Genomic DNA, 15,505 nt, shown 5'->3' with positions numbered 1-15,505 from the left:
ATCACGTCAACATCTGCTAGTGAGTTTAAATGCTGTAAGCATAGTTTATAGTTGATGTTTTCTCAAAGTAGCTTTTTTTTAAGGAAACAGTTTAATACTTCAACTTTGTCCTCATAACTTCATTTAATTTCACAGGTTATGTCCAACTTCATCATACTTTTTTGCCTTCTTTTTAAAGACAAGACTGTATGGTGTATTTTTTTCAAAAACTCTAGTTATTTTTACAGGTAAGGAAAATCGTTATTTTTTAGAAAGACCAATTCTTTCACTCCAGTGGTCATTATCACAACATAAATTCCCATAAGGCCTAATAGAATTTTCTAGGATTTTCTGAACTATGGGACACTTGCCTGTCTTGCCCTGTTTTCTGAAATGCCTTCTATCCAGTCTGATGGGGAAGGGAAAATCCTTTGAAAGTGGAGGCAACACAAAATCATTTGTGAAATACTGCCTTAGGATTGCATCACTTTCAGTTGCTGTTACTAATAATGAAATGAAGTCACCGTAAGAACATAAATCTGCCTTCAGGACTTTGAACCCTAGCTAACATTTATAATTCTTTTTTAATTCATTGGTTTAATTCATTGATTCATGAAAAATAGAAAACAATTATTTTCCTAAACCAAATAAAATTTCACTTTACAAACTCAAATGCCTTACCTAGGAGAAAACATCAGAAGAAAAAGAATCTGCATTCTACTACAAGTTTTGTCACGTATCCTGCCTTTTCTTTTTCTGTATCTCTGAAAGCTTCTCTAATGGTAGCATGATCAAAAGAAGCAAGCTTGCATACTTTAAATTCTGTTTTCTACTTATAGCCCAAATGATGTGCCAGCATCTTGGAAGCATTAGTCCCCTGACACAGGAAACTTTCATAAAGAGGAAGAAATATAGTTTGGCCTGAGCACATTGTAATACCTTCCCACTGTTCTGCATCAACTACTGTTTCCAGTTACACTCTGGCTATGTGCTACCCAAGTCACAACTATTTACACAGGTTTTATTGCTGAATTTCCACTCACAAAAAACAAGGTGGAGCAAATTTTAAAGTGGAGATATTAACAGGTGAACTTCTATAAGTGTAAATGGTGCAAAGTTGATTTACGCTAGGAAAGGATGCAAGAACCTGAGGAATACTTGCTTTGCAGAGTCCAGTAGCTGACTGAAAAATTTCTGACATAAAAAAAAAAAAAAAAAAAAAGCGCCTTTGGATAAATCCAAACAGGGGAGCAGTGGAAAAGATACCTGTGAGATCTATCACACACTTTATGTTTTGAGCACTCTACAATTACTGCACCTAGTCACACCAAAGTTCATATGCAGGGTTCTTGAGTCTGTGTACGTGACAGAGTACCATTACTTTCAGGGGAAAACAGCCCTAATGCTATCTGGATTGCTCAGAGCCTTACTAGAGATATGGTACAAAATAATGCCTCTGAGCCTCAGGATGTGATTTTACAAATTCCTAGTGTGTTACCTAACTCCATTACTAAAAATGCACACTGGCAATCTCCCTTTGAGGATGGACAAATAGTACGGGGTACATGCTACGTGCCAGACAAACAGCCTTAGCTTAAAGTCCTGCCAGATGAATATGTTACCTTTTATGGATTTAAAACGAATTTTAAATCCACAGCAAGATATTGCAGTCTCATGATGTGCCTATGATCCTATTAACACAGCCATCAACACTTTGGGAAAAAGGTAACCATGGATTGGAACAACATAGTAATTACCACTATGTCTTGTCAACACCAAAGTTACCAGGAGTGACTGCGACAGACCAGTTAGGGATTGCAGAGTCTTAAAATCTTCACTGTACTGTCCAAAATTCAGACCTTCAGTAGAAAGAATGAAGAGATTAATGGAAGATGTCCAAATAGTTTCTCCAGATAATAAATTATAAACAAGAATGTGTATTTGCATACCAAAAATGCTATAGGGATACAAACCTTGAGTCTCTTTTGCTTAACTTTCAGTGGTTTATATTTAGTTGCTTTTTTTGTTTAATGAGAAAGATGGGTAGAAGGGCAACAAAACCTTTCTCCAAACCTTTCTAAGTGATATAGTTTCGGTCACATCCCTGAGATAAACCCTTTATGTGACAGGTGTGAAAGTCTTCGTAAGAGTTAGCGTAGCATCCTGAAGTTCATGAAAAGAAGACTTTTTGTGTACATCCTATACAAAACTGATCCCTTACAGGCGAACAAAAACCTGTGAACACCATACTTTGCAATCAAAAAATCAACTTTAATAAACTCTGATATAAACAAAGAAAAAATCAGCAAAGTACCATTTTATAAAGCATCAGCTGGGTCATACTTAGCGTAGAGAACAAGAACATATTTGAAATGCTGGAATAGCATGGGCCTAAGGACAACCCTACTGTGTGGCATGCTTTTAGCAGACAACCTAGCCCAAGATACCGAAATCTTCTCTCCTAAATCGGTGGCAGCCTGTTTGGCAAACCCAGCCCCGAACTGCAAATCCTGGAAACCTGCAAAACGTGACAGGCAACCTCTGTAAAATCTAGATGTGATGGCATACCTTGAGGCTACAATACATTATTAAACCGAACAGATTGGGCCCATTCTCTGGCTCTTAAACCAAATGGCAGAGCATGGCATGTGCTTACACCACAAAACTTTTCCCCTCTCTCCCACCCCAGTAGTTTTGTTATCCTCCACAATGCCCAGTGCACACTCTATTCACTGGCCTAATGCTGTCCCTGAACCTTGCCCATATACTGGCTGGGAAACTACAGTTGTCATGGACTAAAACCATGGCAGAGATCCTACTCACAATTAAACAGTGTGGATGACTGCTGAACAATGCCCAAGCATGTTCTCTGGCCTTGTTTTGTTTATTAGTGTATATATAAGTTTATAGCCTCAGAAACTTCAGGGTTTCCAGAGACTTCAGTTTACAAGTGCTGATTCAAGTCAGAGCTGTACACTTGCATGCTTCTTGATTTGTATCAGGGAATGCGGTAACAAAAAAGCCAAGTTTCTGGCCAATCTGAGTGGTAGGTCTGTCCCAAGAGCTCAGAATCTTGACCCAAAACATCCTGGGATACAAAGTGACCAATAACCACGGACTATAAATTCACCTCTAAGTTCCAAGAGCCCTAGTTTGGGCACTTTTACTTCTTAGCCCTCCCCAGCTCCCAGTAGTGGAAATAGGAACTCAGTTCACCAGTTGCCAGACAGATTAGCTTCTTTTTCTTTTTTCTTTCTCTTTTTCCTGTCAGAAAAAAAACCCCAAACAAACAGTAAAGCAGCACTTCCTTGCATATGCTGTGCTAGCTCACTTATTAGGATGAATACATTTCTTTCTACTGATTGAAAGTTAATGTGGGAATCTCTAATCGTGAAAGATAAAACTTTTTCAAAAGGTTGATGTAATCCTGGGAAGCTAGCAAGAACACAATTTTAATGCATCCTGGTAATACTAGCCAGATGGCCACAAGAAATTTGGATCTGTGTGTGGATGTGAAGAATAGCTGTATTTAAACCCAGAGCTCTTACAAAGAAAGGATGCACCTCTGTTCAGAGATTGATCCAATCTACCGGAAGACTTTGTTCACAACAGTGATTTTGGCTTGTGCTCAACACCACACATATATTTACATTTAACACACCAGTGAGTCACAATAGGACTTCTTAAATCACAGCACCATTATCCTCATCATTTTCGACTGACAAACCACCGCACCACCACAAAATGACTGTTTCTAATGAGGGAGAGCATGCTAATTATATAACTGCAGTAGTTATTTAACTACTCTTTTGTTAGCACATTCCTCCACTTGCACCCTCTCTGGGTCAAATTCTGCACTTCTTAATTAAGAAAAACTTTTATTAACACCAATATAACTTTGTGGGCAATGGATTGGGCCATGTATTCTATCTGTGTAATGAATGGTGATAGCTGTCTTAGGCCTTTCATGGGCTTTAAATGCATGACGTTACTGAAACTCTCTCTTCAGGTTGGTACTACCTTAATCTCAGCTATATCTCCAAAGATATCAGTCTTTTCCTGTCACTTGACTGCAAACAGTCCCTTTTTTTCAAAACATAAACATAACAGGCTACACTGATTTGTCTTTGAATTACACTACAGACATGTATGTGAAAAGAATCAGAATCTGGGAAACCAAATAGTGATTAAGGAATGGCAGTGAGGAGGTAGCAACATTTTTAGATACAGTAGATAGAGTAGCAGGAAATGTGATTCAGAATAATTTGAAATGCCTTTCAGTAGCTACAGGTAATTTGCACACCCTCTTTATTACATCAGAACTTTCAGATAGATATATATATATATATACACACATATATATACTCACACCAGATTTATATATACACATATATATGATATGTGTATTGTGGAAAACATAAAACTTTATTCACTGGTAGAAGTTTTATCTTATTCCAATTGAACAGTTTGTTACTGAGAGTGTGTGTGTTTTTGGTTTTTTATGAAGTTATACAGAAATGATCAGGTAGAAGATTACTTTGAGGCTGGATAGTTCATTGGATTCCTTTAAATTCTTATCAACTATCTATAACCAGAATAAGGCATGCTGAACAGTATTGCATTTCATTGTGCCACTGCAGAGAATTCAAATATGTTCAAGGCACCTCAGCCAAAAGTTTCTGAGATCCTGTTACACTTTGCTGTAATTAGAAAAAAATAATAAACCAAAGAGTGAATAAGAAAAGACACTATTAAATTTACGTTGTTGGGGAGTGTTTACTTTATTTTTGTTCCATCAAGCAGAAGACATTTAGAAAGCTTACACCCCAAGTACCATACTAGTCATTGCCAATTTGCTGAGGGTTTTTTTCCCAAACTTTTCTGCATACAGCCTTCACTGGAGTGGTTAGAATGAAGCTGGGAGAACATAACAGGAGAACTGCCACTGCACGTTTCAGATGATCACATCCAATTCTGTCAAAATGTACTCCTTGCCACTGTTTCAGACTTGGTACTAAGCAAGGTGGACCACAGAGCTGATGAAATACACTGTAAGTAGTTTTTGTTTAACCATGCAAAAGATGTAACACTCAGAAATAATTCCTGCCTTTCTAACACTTAAGTATCTCAATAGCTTTGTGGAAGGCTGGGAAACTTTCCCTAGGACAAAGGAGCTGTGTCACTAACTCCTAATTTGACAGAAGGTTTATAGAATTTGGTTCTTATCTCTACTATCTGAAGTAGATAGCAATAATTATAGATTTTTTTGTTAAAATAGTTTCTAGACATAGAAAATTACTAAACTCAGACTGAACAAATACACATGAAAACCTCAGATATCAGACATGAGATGCCTAAAGTTGCTTCCAAAGGCAGTCTAAAGGAGGAAGTAATGAGAACTAAGCTAAATAAATCCTCCATCTGAAAGTGGATTCTGCAGTTAAAAGATCAGTAACAATTAAAGCAGTGAATGTTGTAGGGAACTACTTCAAAAGTACTGGATAGGTATCCTTGATTAGCAGTAACAAATAAAGAAGAAATTAGAGATGAGGTGCACTGAGAAATTTGTGGTCATTTTAAGTACAACACTGTTAAAGGATAAAATTAACTTCTGAGTGATCACATTACAGTGTAATGCGTTATAATGAAACTAAAGGAAAGCAACAGATGCCTGTGATGAAAAAGACTAGAGAACATGAAAACGTCATGAGGTTCATTTAAAGAACTTTTGGAAGATTTAAAAATATGTTTTCTTGTACTACCAGCAAAGAAACACTCATCTTTGGAACCTTTATATGTGTTTCAGACATCCTCAACTTTAATAGTAAATCTTTGTTGTAGAAAGAATTCTGTACAGATAAAAGTTTTTTCAAACGTATTTATTACTTCATTAACTTCCTTTTACAAGTTTACTTTATTTCAAAAGATTGTCATAGGCAGCTCTGTTCAAACTGAAACGCTGCTCATGCTGGGTGTGTGTAGCTGATCACTTAAGTCACGTGACAGTTTATAGTCCTGCACAGGTGATTCAGTAATTGCTAATCAAAATCATACTTCTGTATTTGGAAATTACTTTTTGTAAACAGGAATGCTGAAAGTTGTGCTTTTCATTAGACTTCCCGCAATTTGCATTTGTCAGTTGAATGATGAGGGAGAAACAAAACAAAAATGGAAATCATCTTGACCAAAGCTAATTTATTTTTAAATATGAGTATTTGTTGGAGCAGCTTTTTCCCATCTGTGGTAGCTATGTTGGAAATGACACTGCTTTCTGCTTTGTAACTCTTCAGGCAATATGTCAAACTTTGACTTACACATAATAAGCATGTTTAAATTTTTGGTTTTGCAGTTGAGACCAGTTTTAAATAAAGTGAAATTTCAAGCAAATTGATATCAGACACATAGATTTAAGGACCACCTTTTTAAGTATTCACCAATACAATCCAGAAGAAGAATAAAGAACAGAATTTTCTATTTTTATTATTAATTTGGTATAATCTAGATATGCACTTTTACAAAACTTACGTAGCAGGAAGGCTTTGCAGCTTCCCATATTGGACAGGAAATAACTTGTTGGAGAAAATGCAGAGGCTAAATTATAAAATAACTTTTATCATCACAAGCATAAGGTTCTGATAGAGAAAAAAAAACAGGCATACAACATTTTCTAAAAAAAAAATAAATAATCAAAGCTATACAATTTCTCTGCATTGTGAAATGCCTTGCACAGGCATAGTGGCATAGATAAGCACAAGATATAGAAAACAAAATTATGAATACCTGCAATAACATTGATTGAAATTTTAAACTAATGACTGGCTGGGGTCAGGAGATATTTTTCCCTCTTTCTTCCTTTTACAGAGGCTTCAGAATTTATTCCAAGTTATTAACTTGAATCCTTGAACATTTAGGTTAATGCTAAATTTAGCAAGTTTAAACATATTTTTTTTCTCATGGAAGAAGGAATATGAAGATTTTGATTATTTACTATATATAATTAATTTAAACTGTAAATACTATATAAATATGTAATATACAATGATATAGTAATATATAATGAAATAATAATGTAAAATATTATTAATATTTCCAAAAGGATTATTTCTACCCATAGAAAAGAAACAGACAGAATGGAAGTAATGCCTAAATATCAGAACCACAAAGAGAGATGTAGTAATATTTCAGCAGTTTCAGATGAAACTAGCTTCATTCACCAAGCCCTAACTATGCTCTACCAATATATCAACTGTTTACATTTTTCTGCTCAAAGCTAACTGGGTTCTTACTTGCAAAACTTTAAAAAGAGAATTGATGATGTAGCTGGTCTTTTCCATCTCTGAGTACTATGATACTAACCATATGTCCACTCTTCTGTAGTTAAAGGCAGACATTCAACTGATGACAAAGTGAAAAATGGAAGTGAAACATGATATAATTCACAGATGAAAGAGATGCTGTTAATATTTCTATTATTGTGGTACAGCATCAACTATATACCAATATTTTTTTTTATTTTTTTTTAACTTGTACACATTGCACATATATAAAGGATGTGAATACCCGTACCCTGATTTTGGACACAGATCATTTCAAACTGTTATTTAGTAAATGTGTTTTGGGAACAGAAATTCTCTGTGGTGAAGACTGTAGTTTTCCAAATGGAGCTAGCTACTCATCCAGTATTAAGTTGCAAATCTATCTTTCTACACAGACAACCTATGCTCCTATAGCTAAATTAATGTCTTTCTCACCACCTAAAATATCCTACAAACACAGAGTCCTAAAATAGGCTGCCAGCTGAAAAACAAACAAACAAAAAAAAGAAAATACAAAATCAATTAGAAATATAATAATCAGCCACTATAACCAAATGAAATATGAGTTGCACAAGCTGAAAATAGATTTAAAATGGTATTTATAGTGTCTTTAAAATGCATCATGAAAGGCCAGTGTGTTAATGGTTTGGAGCTATTCAACAGAATAAACTGTTTTTCTAGCGAAAAATCAGTGACACAATTAACAGCAGATCTTACGAAAATCAGTAGCTGCAGACAGGATTTTTACTTATACTGATAAAATTATGGATTAAAAAATGATTAATTATTAATTTCCATGCACCAATTCTTTAAATAAAGAACTTCTATTAAATATAAAAATCTTCCTAAAGTTTCGAAGGAGATCTTGGCTTTGGGGAAGGAGGTTGGACACACTGCAGTTCCACAGCACCTGCCAGTCAAAGGGCAAACACCTCTATTTTAGACACCCTTTAACTTTTTCAGTGTCCAATTATAACAAGGAACTGGAGCTGTCACTGTCTGTGAAGTGATTTCTGACAAATACCTGAGGTACTGCTGTGTTCTTCAGTTGTGACAATTGTTATTTTTAGGGGTAAGGGAAGGAAGAGAAGGTGTTGCAGTTATTCTACTTGGATACGAGACAGATTCAGTTTAAACTGTAAAGCAGTAGCTGAATATGGATAATCCATTATGTGGGTCTAAAAATCATAGGTTCACTTTAACCAGATAGTTTTAATTAACATACTTTGGTACTAAGTGCAGAAATTTATAGACAATCACGTTCTTTCTAGAACGAAGGGGTCATTTAAAGTATGTGTGCATACATGTGCACATAACTGAAGCAAACTGCATGCCTTCTTTTTAAGTTCTTCCCAGACTGGCCCAGGATTGCAGCACAGCCTTAAGCAATTTGAAAAATGTGTGTTTCGTTAGTCAAGATTAATAGACTGTTTTGAGACATTTACACCACAGTACTGTGACACCTGATGTTGAATTTCCCTCCTTCAGTAATAGAAACAGGAGGAATAACAGATATTTTTTTCTTTCTTTCTTTCTTTCTTTTTTTTGTTTAAAGGAACACTTTTTCTGCACTTACTGACATCATCTTCTGTGCTTCAGGGGAGAACATTTACTTCCACATATCAGCCCAGCTGCAGAAACTCCCTGACTATAAACTGATGCCTTCTCTACCGCCTTTCAAGAAAGAAGTTTTTGCAGGAAGAAACAACAGGTTTTCTAAGGATGGTGGGGTTTTTTGACTCCTTGATTCAGACAAAAAAAATTACAACCATTACCAGCTTTTGAAGTAAATGAAGAAGGGAAAACCAAGAAGTCTCCCTGAAAGCAAGTAATAACTTTTTCCTCACTGTACATCATCTGCTCATCTTTGAAAGCAAATCATCCATGGGAACATTATCCAGCTTAATTGCAAAAAGAAACTGGAGGAGTGGGTCAAGAAATTCCTCTGGAATTTCAACACACCTGACTAGGTATGAAGGTGTATTTCCTATATGTGTTTGTAGCTTAAGGGGGAAAAAATCAGTTGTTCCTAAGAAAGGCTGAGTTTAATAAGAATTCCTATTTTGTTTTGGGATAACATCTTCCATTGATTTAATCCCTTCCTGTACCTACGTGCATCATATGATTAGCTGTGGTTTTCATTTTACATTCAGTTCTACAGCATGATGAATAGTTATTGTCAGGTTTACTTCACCCTGACCAGTGGCTGCAGCAGTGGGGGTAGTCTAGGGTCAAAGAGTTGGCCTCAAATAATCTCTTACCATTTTCCTACCCCTATCCTTACCCCCCTTTTCTTAAGCCTTCCTTTCTTTCTCTTTTTTTCTTCTTTCTTTTTTAGTGGCCCATCTATCTTGTTGCTTTCTGAGGCTGGATGAACTCTAACTAGAAATGACAGATCATTTGATATGTCATACCTTATTGTTTGTTGCACTTTTATGACATTTCCAGTATCTTCTTTCAAAATCATCCTGACTCTGAAGTATGTGTTTCTAATTTGTGTTACAGAAGAATCATGCCTATTTATTCATTCAGATATTCCCCTTTGGTTCAATGGTTTGCTTACAGCCTATTGGAATTCAGTACTTCAAACATTGGCTTTATGTGATTTACTACACAGTGTTACTAATATATTAAAATACTTGTAAAACCTAGCCTATTGATAGTATTTGATTGAGGCTGATTTTTTCTGAAAGCTTTTGGCTAAGGAAGTTACAGCTCTTCCCAGAATAAGAGTAGGGATAAATTCTCTGCACATAGGTGTTGGCAAATTTCAATGAGAAACCAGGAGCAAAAGCAGAAATACTATATAAAGCATGGAGAGGTAGAAGCAGGCAGGGGAAAGAATGCTCGTTAAGGAAAATGGCTGGTTAGGGGAGAGGGATACTGGGAATTTGAGACAGGAAATTCAGAAGGGTAAGGCTTGGACTTGTTTGGTGAGAAGGTTGGGAGGAAATGACCAAGCAATTAAGAGCAGGTTGGATAGGTAGGACAACAGTGCCAAGGGCTGGGGTGTGTGAAAGCCTGAATCCAGTGAATAGCACCCCTCTCCAGGACCAGAAAGACAGATGGTATTTCAGAGTATCAGCACTCTCAAAGGCAATCTTAATCTGGTATCTTTCCACTGTTAAGCACCTCGAGTTTGCAACCTGTGTGTTCTGTCAGCAAAGAATTTACTAAGGTCAGGCTGTGTGTTACTATGACTTCATATTACATGTGCTGAATTAGCCTTGCGAGTCATGAACAGTTACACTAAGGTATTATGGGATGGATCAAAGCCAGTTCCAAGGCAATTTGTCTAATATTGAGAAGTGAAATGAGAAAAAATTGCTTTCATTTTTGACGAAGAAGCAAATATAATCTCCCAACAAACTTAAAGAAGTCACCAAAGATATTATACCCTTAATTCCAATATTGCAGCATAATAGCACTAAGTCATTAGAAGCATAAATAACATGTCTTTCTTAATGTAAATTGCTACACATATGGATCATTATGACTTTATTAAATGTATCTTATTATATATATAGATTATATATATAAAATTAATACAAGAATTCATTACTCAGAAGTCTGTTTTCATAGTCCTTGGAGTTAGAAATTGTACCTTCTTTGCTCCTCAGTATTTGTTTCCTCTATCTGACAAAACAGACATTTTCTTCTTACCCATGCCTCCTCCAGTATCACAGCTGTGCTTGCCTCTTCAAGAGGTGAGGTAAGTAGTACTGACTTATTAACAGGTATGTGTACTGACTTGGTCAGAATAACATTGTATATGCGCTTTTCCTTTTATTATAGGAAAGGATGTGATCCATGGAGACCTTTGTAGTTAAGGCCTATGATTTCTCAGTATTTTTAAATCCAGGAAGTATGGTCTTGATGATGTTACCACAGAAATTTTCATTTGCAGCCAATTAAAATTAAATAAACTTCCTAATTTCACTTTTCAATGTTTATTTGTATGTATATTTGTGGTTTTGGTTTTTTATTTAAATGAATGAGTTTTTTAGACCTAATAATAGCATCAAATCATCCAAGAGAACACAATGAGAAACACTACATTCAAAATATCTTAGGATTCAACTGTTTGGCAAAATTATGTCATGTCATTTGTTGCAAAGCAAACTAGTAAATAATAAAATGCATCAACATTGTAGATTAAAATAAGAACTTTTGGCCATGGAATAAATTTGTGTAATTTGTGTAATTCATAGAATCACAGAATGGTTTGGGTTGGAAGGGAGCTTTAAAGATCATCTAGTTCCAACCCCCCTGCCATGGGCAACAACATCTTCTGCTAGACCAGGTTGCTCAAAACCCCATCCAACCTGGCCTTGAGCACTTTCAGGGATGAGGTACCCACAGCTTCTCTGGGCAACCTGTGCCAGTGTCTTACCACCTTCGTCCTAAAGAATTCCTCCCTTATACCTAATCTTAGTCTAACCTCTTTCACTTCAAATCTGTTGCCCCTTGTCCTGTCACTACAGATCCCGGTAAACAGTCTCTCTCCATCTTCCATTTACGTTCCCTTTAAGTGCTGAAAGATCACAATAAGGTCTTCTCAGAGCCTACTCTTCTCCAGGCTGAACAACCCCAACTCTCTCAGCCTTTCCTCCTAGGAGAAGTATTGCAGCTCTCCAACCATTTTTTGTGGCACTTTTCTAGATCCGCTCCAACGGGTCCATGTCTTTCTTGCACTGGGGACTCCAGAGCTAGATGCAGTACTCCAGGTGGGGTGTCACGAGAGTGGAGGGAGAAGGGCAGAAGCAGGTCCCTCAACCTGCTGGCCATGCTTCCTTTTATGCAGACCAGGATACAATTGGCTTTCTGGGCTCCAGGCACACATTGCTGGCTGATACCTGCTTTTATCTCCACCAGTATCCATAGGTCCTTCTCCACAGGGATGCTCTCAATTCATCCACCAGCCAGCCTGTACTGATACTGGAGACTGTCCTGAACCAGGTGTGGGAACTTACACTTGGCCTTGTTGAACTTCATGAGATTCACATTGGCCCATTTCTCAAGCCTATCAAGGTAACTCTATATGGCATCCCTTCCCTCCAGTATCAGTTAGATGAGCAGTGTTCCCTTGTGACATAAAAAAGGAGCTCTTCAAGATCAGACCCATACAACTCATTAGAGACAGACCTAAAGCAGACCTAGTTTGAAGAGCACACTAGCCACTGTCAGGACTGGGATTTAAGAATGTACATAAACAAACAAAAACAACAACTTGCATATACACTAAACATTTTATATTTATATACATATGTGGCTTTGCCTATGTACTAAACAGTAATCATCCCTATCAGGCTCAAATAGCCTATGTAAAAATGCTGATACTTGGAACAGAAGCAAAAGGATTACTGGGAAATAAAAGAAAGACAATTGGCTAAACATATCCCTGAGACCCGCACAATAAGCACAATTATTTTATTGGATAAGTGAAATACTAGACATTGTTCATTCAAGCTACCTGAACTAGCTGCAGTCCTTGCTGGTTTAGGGAGATAATACAGAGCTGATAATCACTACTATAAAACTAATGGTTTTGATGCAGATTCTCTCCTGCAGCCAATTGCTACAGAGAGGGAAACTGTTGAGCAGCTAGTCACACTGTCTGATTCTGAGGAAATGCTTTGTTGCAGCTTTGGTCCAGGCAAGAGTAAAAACAGGCAAGGAGCTGCTTTAATTTATGCCACTGTTAGAGTCTCTCGTGGTCTCTCTACCACTGGAGTTCCTTTCTGCCACAACCTTTCATGCTCTGATTAGGGATTTCCCATGCAAAAATGTATATACGTGCAATGCACAGATGGTTTGCATATGCGCAGTAGGCTTAACATATCTGATTTACTGTGTATGCACAGACCATCTGTGCAGCACATGTGCAGCAGGTCTGATGTGTACTGGACACATTGGACTTACTGTGCATGTGCTACACAGTTAATCTGCACACACACAGTAGCCACAGCTCTGACTGAGTTGCCAGACATCCAGATGGCCAGAGTCCTTAAATCCCTTCCAGAGAAAAACTGAAGATGGAATGAGGACGTTTGGGATTTTTTTTCTGGTGTATATCATAGCTTATCCTTTATTCTCAAATGTAGGAGCATAATGAAGTGGATACACCACCTCATCATGTTTTAGTCTAACAAAGAAATTCCCGTACACAGAGGGCAATTCCCTTCTGGTCATATGTGTCCAAAAACTGGCTATAGAAAACAAAACAGAGCTGTGATACAGATCCTCCTCCATAAACTTTTACAGAACAAGCAAATCCATAACAAGTGAACTACACAGGCTTTCCTTAGCGAGATTGGCAGCCGCTTCAGATTTTCTGACTATACTCAGCCTTTCAATCTGGAAATTTTTACTCCGGTTAATGCTCAGGCAACACAGCAGCCCAGATCGATCTCATGTCACAGTCTCAGGAGGAGTTAGCCATCTCAGGCCAATCCTTGCCATTTGGCTAACTGAGGTTCAGCGTCTTAGAGTTCACGTGCTGCTTTGTTTCCCATCATTCAGCTTGTAAGCTGATAACACTGTCCCTAACGTTTTTGACAATTTCCCCTCCAATAGCTGTTCCATAAAACTAAGATGATACTTAAATATGCAAATAACTTATCAGAGCCACCTCCATTTTCAATAATGGTAAATGTAAATTGCAAAGCACACTGTCAGTTACAATGTGTGATGAATTTATCTAAATACTACTTAATTGATAGCTTTGCGCTGATACAGGTATATATGAGAAAGCAGGAGAAAAGACATGGATGCAGAAGATTCAGGTGAATGCCACCAAGAACACAAAAACTGGTTAAGCCTCATCAACTAATGTCGGGGATTTCCAATGTAATCCAATAAAAGCCAAGATTTTCCAGCTGCATTGCTGATGTATTAACTCTCGTCAGCCTCCTCAGAAGCTGTCTGCCTTACCCACTAGAAGAGAGCAAGCAAACACAATTTTTGTCAATACATACAATTTTGCAAGTGCTGTGAAAACTGCTGCTTATATTGTATTTGAGTACTTGACCAGTGGGAGAAAATGTTATCCGTGTGTGCCTTTGAAGTCTGAGTACCCTTCACTATACAAAACAGCATGTCTTAAAAGGTTCATGTCTCTTCTAAACTGGTTTGCCACTCTATTTTTTTATCTAAGTCACACAATCTCCATTCAACTCACAATTTATATATTTCAGAATGTATTTCCTAATTAGCACTATATCAAAGCAACTTCTTGTAATAAACAAGTTCCATTAATAGGAAAAACCTATATTGTAGCTAGAGGCTGAAATGTCAGACTTATTTTATCCTACAGTAAAGAACGGAAAATCTGTAGGTGGAAAAAACATGCTAGATTTTTTTAGTTGCTTTCATTACTGTGTCTAACCGCTTATGAACACTTAAAAATATAAATTTCCTCCAAACTCTTGCTCAAAAATAGAAGGTAATGAATGAAAGCTGGAGGTTTATTCACATAATCTGTGAACAGCAACAGGCAATGACTTGCAAAACAGGATAATTTACTAGTACTGAAACTGGCAGTGGGCGTAACATACTTGGCACATTTTTAATATCCTTAACATATTTTATTTCAAACTTGTTAAAAGGATATGCTGTAATTGATCTGCTTTTAGTGACAGTATTGAAGAATATTGCTAGAAGTTGTAGCATGTATCAACACAAAAGGATAGCAGAATTAAAAGATGCCTATTAAAATTGATCAGACCCTTCAGTAGTAATTACTATATATCATATATTATTCCCAAATAACTTGATACCTATACATTTTCACTGCATGCTATAACATCTGTGCATATTGCACCTCAATAAACAACACTTTGGCTGAATTAAAACAAAATGTAATAGATTGTACCTATATTTTCCAGAGATAATTTAGGTAATCTGGAGGATCCCTGCTGTACCCAGAGCTCCTAGCAGAACACTTGCTGGTTCAGTCAAATCTCAACATTTATGCCACACTAGTCACTCTTTTGACAAATAAAAGGGAAAAAAATAAAAATGTTTGCAGTAAGTTTGATCTAGTTTCAATTTTTGGTTTTAAAATAGATGGAAGTTTTAATACCTGAAAATTTGAAGGCTTTCATATTTTTGCATTCACAGATGGTATTGAAAATCAGAAGTCAACTCCCTTCTCTAAAACCACTCTCCTAGGGCTACCATAATCATTAGAATAGTGTATGTTCTGAAGT

Source organism: Falco cherrug, chromosome 7 (genome assembly GCF_023634085.1).
Source record: "Falco cherrug isolate bFalChe1 chromosome 7, bFalChe1.pri, whole genome shotgun sequence".
NCBI lineage: Eukaryota > Metazoa > Chordata > Aves > Falconiformes > Falconidae > Falco > Falco cherrug.
Note: the sequence above shows the minus strand (reverse complement) of the source record.